The 7,466-nt window shown below is 39.7% G+C and overlaps 1 non-coding gene across 1 annotated transcript; it reads right to left on the bottom strand.

Annotated features, from left to right (window-relative positions):
* Positions 1-1,631: 1,631 nt before the first annotated feature.
* On the bottom strand, positions 1,632-1,736 carry LOC119474172. Its single transcript, XR_005203463.1, has one exon. It is a non-coding gene; the product is annotated as a U6 spliceosomal RNA (small nuclear RNA).
* Between the last annotated feature and the right edge of the window lie 5,730 nt (positions 1,737-7,466).

Genomic DNA, 7,466 nt, shown 5'->3' with positions numbered 1-7,466 from the left:
ATAGACACACTGGAGCACGTGGGCCTCTTCACTGCGTGCCAAGCTCAGCCACCTCTGAGTCAGCACCCACTCCTGTGAGAGGGCATACAAGATGTTTTTTACAGCACCTGCAAAATACAGCTGTGGGTTCTTTCTTTAGGTAACATATATTTCTGTGTTTTTTGAAGTGATGACCTGTTTTGTGCTTCTCACATACCAGCAAAACAAAATTCCCTTAGAATCGAAGACATTTTAAACATGTCAAAAAATACATGAAGTTGAGAATTCTCTAAGGCACAGGAATACAGTTTTTAAGAGGGTAGAGAAATAAGCAAAATGACCCAGACATAAAACTTACCCTAAGAAAGAAAATAGCTGGGAGTGGAAAACCAATTCTTCAGAGGACAAAGATAGGAGAATAATTGGTTCAGAAGAAACACTTCCACCTGAAGTAGAGAAAAAGCAGGTTGATAACCCTTGTGGAACTATGAAGGAAGAGAACCAGTGCTGTCTTCATAATCATGGAGGCTGGGATGGCCCTCAGTATTAGAGACTCTATTGTGGATGTTGAAAGAGTAGAAGAAAAGGAAGTCATTGTTCACTTGGAAAGGAACTAAAATGTCTTCAGGCCAAAGAAAATTCAATACTCGAATTGAAACTATGAGGGAAAAAAAGATAAATGAAATGCTAAAAAACAAAAATTTAAAACTTTTAGAGAAATTATTGAAATAATATGTATTCCCCAAATTATTGAATGTATTTACATTTCTGTGTCTATTAAACCTATGTATCATTTCAAAATAAGTGAAGTCAGCGATAGTCTTTCCCATTTCTACATACAGATCTATAGGTATGTATTGAATATTTACACATATCAAATGTGATACCTGCAGACAGTACCCAACGCTATTTAAAATCGCTAAACAGCTAAGCTCTGGAGCAATTAGAGTTGGAATGAGAGATGTCTAGTGTTTACATGTATTATATTATACTTGGAATGGAATGGCATCTAAGTAATTTTGTGAATAGTTTATATTTGGACTACTTCTGGATTTTTTTTGGTCTCTGTTTCCAAAAGCAAGAAGAATAAAACTCCAGTATAGCAGATGATGGGTTATGGATTTGGAGAAATAAACAGATATAATAGCATTAAAATAAAAAGGCAATTCTTGGAGAAATTAGAAGTCTTTAAATGCCATTTATAAAGATTATGTATTTAAAATAGAAGAATGACAGCTTTTACACTAGTTTTAGTAGCATTATGCAAAAGAGAAACCACCCTAAGATGCCCCCAGAAACACTCTGGACAGAAAACATGGATATTTGGAAGAGAATCATTAGAAGCTGAAGGTTTTAGGAGGAAAGTACAGATCAGACTCTAAAGTAACATATTCCCTAGCCTAGCCCTATCTGTATGAAGACTTTCTTCTCCTTTTTTAATTTTTAATTTTTGTGGATATGTAGTAGTGTATATATTTATGGGGTACATGAGATGTTTTGATACAGACATGCTGTATGTAATAATCACATCATGAAAGGGTATTCATCCTCAAGCATTTATTCTTTCTGTTACAAACAATCCAATTAGCTATTTTTAATAATTTAAAAATGTACAATTAAATTGTTATTGACTGTAGTCACCCTGTAAAAATATGTATATATAATGCTTCACGAATTTGCATGTCATCCTTGCACAGGGCCATGCTAATTTTCTCGGTATTGTTCCAATTTTAGTATACGTGTTACCAAAGTAGCACTGTATAAAGACTTTCTTAAAAAGAATCAATTCCCTGTGAGCACAAATTTAAAGCAAAGTAAAATATTGTCATGCCATTCAGGAGATGGTGAGAGTTTCTCTGATCTTCAGAAATCGATTAAACTTTGTCTTGAAACTCGTATCAATTTCAGAGCCAATGGGTGCCCAAAGTCCACAGAGTAGGTGATGCTGGTAATGTGCCCATATTCCCTAACCAAAATTTCAACTCTAAGCACTTGCATATATTTTCCTTATTTGTTGGGGCCAGAGGTGCCAAGGAATCTCCTCTGTGAATAGTCCTCAAATAATGACCAACAAGAATTATATATAAATACCCTAGTTCCTTGGAAAATACCTCTGAATGGTGTGTTTTACATGGACTCCCCTTCCCTAACATGATGAAGTCCACATTCACAGTGGTAAATGACTTAATAATGAACATCTTTCAGTACCTTCTCTTCCTAGTCTCAGTTCCTCCCTGAGTTAGTTGTGGTTTTTTTCTCCTCCTGAATAAACAATTTGCACTACAGGCTGGGTGAGGTGGCTCATGCCTGTAATCCCAGCACTTTGGGAGGCCGAGCTGGGTGATTCACCTGAGGTCATGGGTTGAAGACCAGCCTGGCCAACATGGTGAAATTCCAGCTGTACTAAAAATGCAAAACTTAGCTGGGCATGGTGGTACATGCCTGTAATCCCAGTTACTCAGGAGAGTGAGGTAGAAGAACCACCTGAACCTGGGAGATAGAGGTTGCTATGAGCAGAGATTGTGCCACTGTACTCCAGCTTGGGCAGCAGAGTGAGACTCTGTATCAAACAACAACAGCAACAAACAATTTACACCAGAGTTCTTGTCTGTGTCTGCTTCTGGGGACACACAAACTATGGCACCTTCTCTGAGATTTGTATGTATTCCCTGGGTGATCACATTTGTATAGGCCACACATCCTCATAAGCTAACTCAGTTCCTCATCAGCAGAACTCAACTGCTTCTTCAGATTCCCAAAATAAATATTTTTGGGTGTATATTAGTCTGTTCTCATGCTGCTAATAAAATAAATATTTTTGGGAATCTGAAGAAGCAGTGGGGTTCTTCCACAACTTTTATAAATTCTAAAGGCTTTACTGAAAATTTGGACAGGCCTGACATGGTGGCTTATGCCTGTTATCCCAGCACTTTGGAAGGGCTAAGTGGGAGGACCACGTGAGCCCAGGAGTTTGAGACCAGCCTTGGAACCATGGAGGGATCCAATCCTTACAAAAAATTTAAAAAAGTAATTAGCTGGATGTGGTGGTCCATTCCTGTAGTCCCTGCTACTCCAAAGGCTGAGGTGGGAGGATCATTTGAGCTCAGGAGGTTGAGGCTTCAGTAAGCTGAGATCACTCTGGAAAGAACATTTGGAAGGCTCTCTAGAAGTAGTCAATGTGTACAATGTACATCTACTGTTCTTCTTCCCTAACTCTTCCTCAATCTCTCTTTTGCAGATTACTTGGGGGAACTCCCATTCTTCTCATTTCTAGAGAATAATTTCTTTCTTTCAGAGTTTAGGGCCAGTCAGCCAGCGTCTGGAAGTCCTACATACTATTCCAAAAATTTTGTGTCCTTTTCTCAAAGATAGTTGCATCCCTTAGAGGAATTCTGGAGTCAGTGGTTGAAGTAATAACAATGTTTTTTTNGCATGTTCTTATCTCTTTCTGACAATAGAAAATAGTTTCAACGCAGTCCACAGCTCCATACTAGGTAAAGTCAGAGGCACAGATAATTCCAGTCTCTGTGTGCTTTTGTGATTTGAAGGTGTTGCAAAGAAACTATGCATCTACTTCTTCCTTCTAGCAAGTCCTCTGTCTCATTTTCTTGAAAGTTCACTTTTTCATTTTTTCCTACGCTAAAATGACCAACAGTATATGGATTATTTTAGTGCAAATCTCCCAATTGTTATCTAGACCTAAATTTATAACTACCAATAGGTTATTAATTGGATATCCCACAGCACCTCAAACTCAACATTGTCCTAGTTGAAATCCCTTTGCTCTCCCTTTTTTATCATAGTCAGCTCACTGACTGGCAACACCAGCTATGCCAGTCTTCTTCAGAGTGAGATGCACAACCCACAGGGGAGCATCTAAAGTGGAGAAAGAAAATAGTAAAACATCAAGAATGAAACCAAGCTTTTCAGATAGTTAAAACTTGGATTGACGCTGGCTTCTGCACTGAGCTGTGAAAGAACGAGACATCCTCTAAGAAGCAGGAATCCACAGCGTGGAGCTCGTTGTGACGCCTTCACTCTTGCATTTGCTTTCAACATTTTGTGACACACTGCAGCTTTCCTGTACCTGATTAAGCTGATCTGGATTACACACCAAATGGAGAATTTTCTGAAAAAGATTTCTTCATTGAAAGCATGGTATAAGACAGAATTTAACTGTCTAACTTCAAACTCTGAACTACATTTGGGTCTCTAAATTCAGCAAACTCCAGTGTCTTCGCTCAGTCATTCTGCCCACACCTTAGTTGAAGCTCTCCTTACTTGTAATCTGGGTGGTTAGTAGATACTGTCCTCAACAGTCCTCCACCTTCAGTTTTACTCCTTCTGCAATCTACTATCTACCCTAAGTACACTCTTCATTTGATACGCATCATGTGATATACGTGCCATTCCCTTGTTTGACATGATTTGTCTCAGTAAGCACAGGTTGCTGTAATAAAATACTATGAACTAGATGGCATAAATAACAGAAATAGATTTTCTTACAGTTCTTGCATCTGGAAGTCTGAAATTAGGGAAGCAACATGATTGGGTTCTGATAAGGGCTCTCTTCCTGGCTTTCAGATCCAATTTCTCACTGTGTCCTCATGAGGCCTTTCCTTGGCACATGCACATGGAGAGGGAGAGATCTCTTTCTCCCCCTTCTTATAAAGCCACCATCCTATCAGATGAGGACTCTACCCTTATGACCTCATTTAATCTTAGTTATCTCCTAAAAGCCCTGTCTCTAAATAGTCACACTGTATGTGAGGACTCACCCCTATGGGATTGGGGAAGCAGGTATCATTCAGCCCATAGCATCATTCCTTAGTTCTCTATCTTCCATTTTGTTAGCTGCTTGGCTCCTGTTCATGGCAACGAAGACTCTCCATGAGCCCATGCCAACCTATCTCTCCTGACTCAATTCAAATCGTGTCTGACTCAGTATGCTGTGGCCCAAGCCCTGCTTACCGGTTCTCCAGAGTATACCATGTTTTCTCTGGATTCTCTGCCTAGTTTGTCGTCTTATGCCCAGTTTGAATAGTTTCTATTCATCCTTGTGAACAGGAAATAGGCACTTTTTCTCCAAGAATCCTGCACTAGTAATACTTTCTTTTTTTCTATTTCTTATTCCTTTACTGTAAGTCTGGGTTAGAGGCCCTTCTTTCTGCTCTCTGTGTAGGTTAATATCATATTACATTATAATAGTTTGTTTACTTGCCTGCCTCCTGTTAGATTATAAACTCTTTGAGGGTAGTGCCTGTGTTTTGTTATTCTGAATATTATTTCTATTCTCATTAGTTAATATTGGATGATTAGATGTTCATTAAATTTTTGTTAGTGTAAAACGTTTTTAGTATCACCTGTAACTGTATAAACTGATAAGTACAAAAATCAATGTGGTTGTTATAAACTACAAAGTCTCTTACTCTCAACAAATGTGTTGAATAATGTCACTGCACTTTATTGGACATGGGTATAGAGTGACTGGAAGGCAGGCAATAAGACACTGCTTAACTGTGCAGAAACAATGCCAAGGGCAGCGGGTGGGGGAGCAGGCAGAGAGAAGAAACATAAGTTGAATTTGTTATCATTGAACAAAGCAGAGTAACATATTTGGGAAGTTTTATCTAAACCACAGCTGGGTAACATCCCTCCGCCATCCACTAGGAGGCCTGGATTCCCTACAGTTGGATTTCTGTCCTTTGGTCAATCAGTACCTAATCACTTACAACCTACCAACATTTTCCCCTCTGTGGCCCATGCAATCCAAGGCAATCCTGGCTTTCTTTGCACCGAGCTCCCCACAGCATGTCTGTGTATTAGTCTGTTCTCATGCTGCTAATAAAGACATACCTGAGACAGGGTAATTTATAAAGGATAGAGGTTTAATTGACTTGGAGTTTCACATGGCTAGAGAGTCCTCAGGAAACGCAATCATAGCACAAGAGGAAGCAAACACATCTTTCTTCACATAATGGTAGAGAGAAGAAGAAATGAGAACCCAGCAAAGGGGGTTTCTAAGTTTTTATAAACCCCCTTATAAAACCATCAGATCTCATGAGAACTCACTCACTATAAGGAGAACAGGATGAGGGAACTGCTCCCATCTCCCATGATTCAGTTCTCTCTTCCTGTCTTTCCTATGACACATGGGGATTATGGGAACTATAATTGACAATGACATTTGGGTGTAGGGACACAGCCAAAACATAACAGGGTGTAAAACTGCTTCTCTGGATTGATTTGAATCCCACCACTCTAGAAAGGCTGTTAAAATATTTCAGTTACAATACCTCAACTGAAAGGGTTGAGGAAACCATAGCAGTTACATATGTATAGGCTAAAGGATAAAATACTCTTGCTATCCCAGGATAAGGCACAGGGCCAAGGCCTTCCCTTGCCAACTGTGCTGCTGTGTATGCTTTCTTGATTTTACTCTCAGGTTTGGAGGAGGGGGATAGATACTCTAGTGAAGCCTTAACCATTTTTACTTTCTTTTGAATCCTCTCTTCCCGGGACTGGATTGTGGGGAGAAGTCTAAATGGAGCAATTCTCTACAACATACACATACCTGCTAACCCCACTCTCTTGCCCCGTAGCTAAGAAAGAATGTATTTACCTATAGAATTGTCCTGGTTCTTTCTTCTAAATTGATTGTATTATACAAGAACAACTATTTCAAGGGTAGGTCAAAGGCCATCACTTGCTCTCTTCCTGTTCTCTAGATGGCAGTGTCATTTTCACTTTCCTCCTACATCAGTTGTTTTTGACAACTATCAACTTTTCCTAACAAAATATTGACACTATTGAGACAAATGTTTAGTTATTAGAAGTTATTTCCACAAAGATCCAATTTCCATATAGGTAGTCAGTCATCTTTAGTGTTGTTAGGAAGATGAATATCAGAGTATGGCCAACTAATTACAAAAATGGTCAAGTTGAGAATAATTATTTCATAATCATTGGTGAAGTGTTTTCAGAGTTCAACAATTTCCAGAATTTGTGCCTACTAGTGGATAAGGGAAGATAAAACACAGTAATTCACTTACTAGATTGTGTGTGTGTGTGTGTGTGTGTGTGTGTTTAAAATAGATAATTTATCATATATACGTGGTCCACTACATAGTCAAACAATTTCTATAGCGTGCAGTAAATGGCCACCCAGAGTGTACTCACACATCAAGAAATGTCCTCAGCAACGCAGTTGACGGATGGTGCTTCCAGAATGGATCTGCCGCCAGCGAGTCTGATTCCTGTGTCCCACAGGTCCACAGAGCAACTTCCCCATGCACCCCGACCCCCATTCAAATCCATCAGAATTCACACAGAAGGTTGTGATGGGAAAGGCACTTGGCAAGAGGAGGGTCTTCAGAACACACTTTCCAGCTCGGCGTGTACCTCCCACTCTCCTACCCTGAGGGCACCTGGCAGCAGATGCCCTCTCACAGGAGTGGGTGCTGACTCAGAGGTGGCTGAGCTTGGCA

The sequence above is a fragment of the Cebus imitator genome, unplaced genomic scaffold (assembly GCF_001604975.1).
Source record: "Cebus imitator isolate Cc_AM_T3 unplaced genomic scaffold, Cebus_imitator-1.0 Scaffold10, whole genome shotgun sequence".
Classification (NCBI taxonomy): Eukaryota; Metazoa; Chordata; class Mammalia; order Primates; family Cebidae; genus Cebus; species Cebus imitator.
Note: the sequence above shows the minus strand (reverse complement) of the source record. Positions and strands in the feature narration are given on the sequence as shown.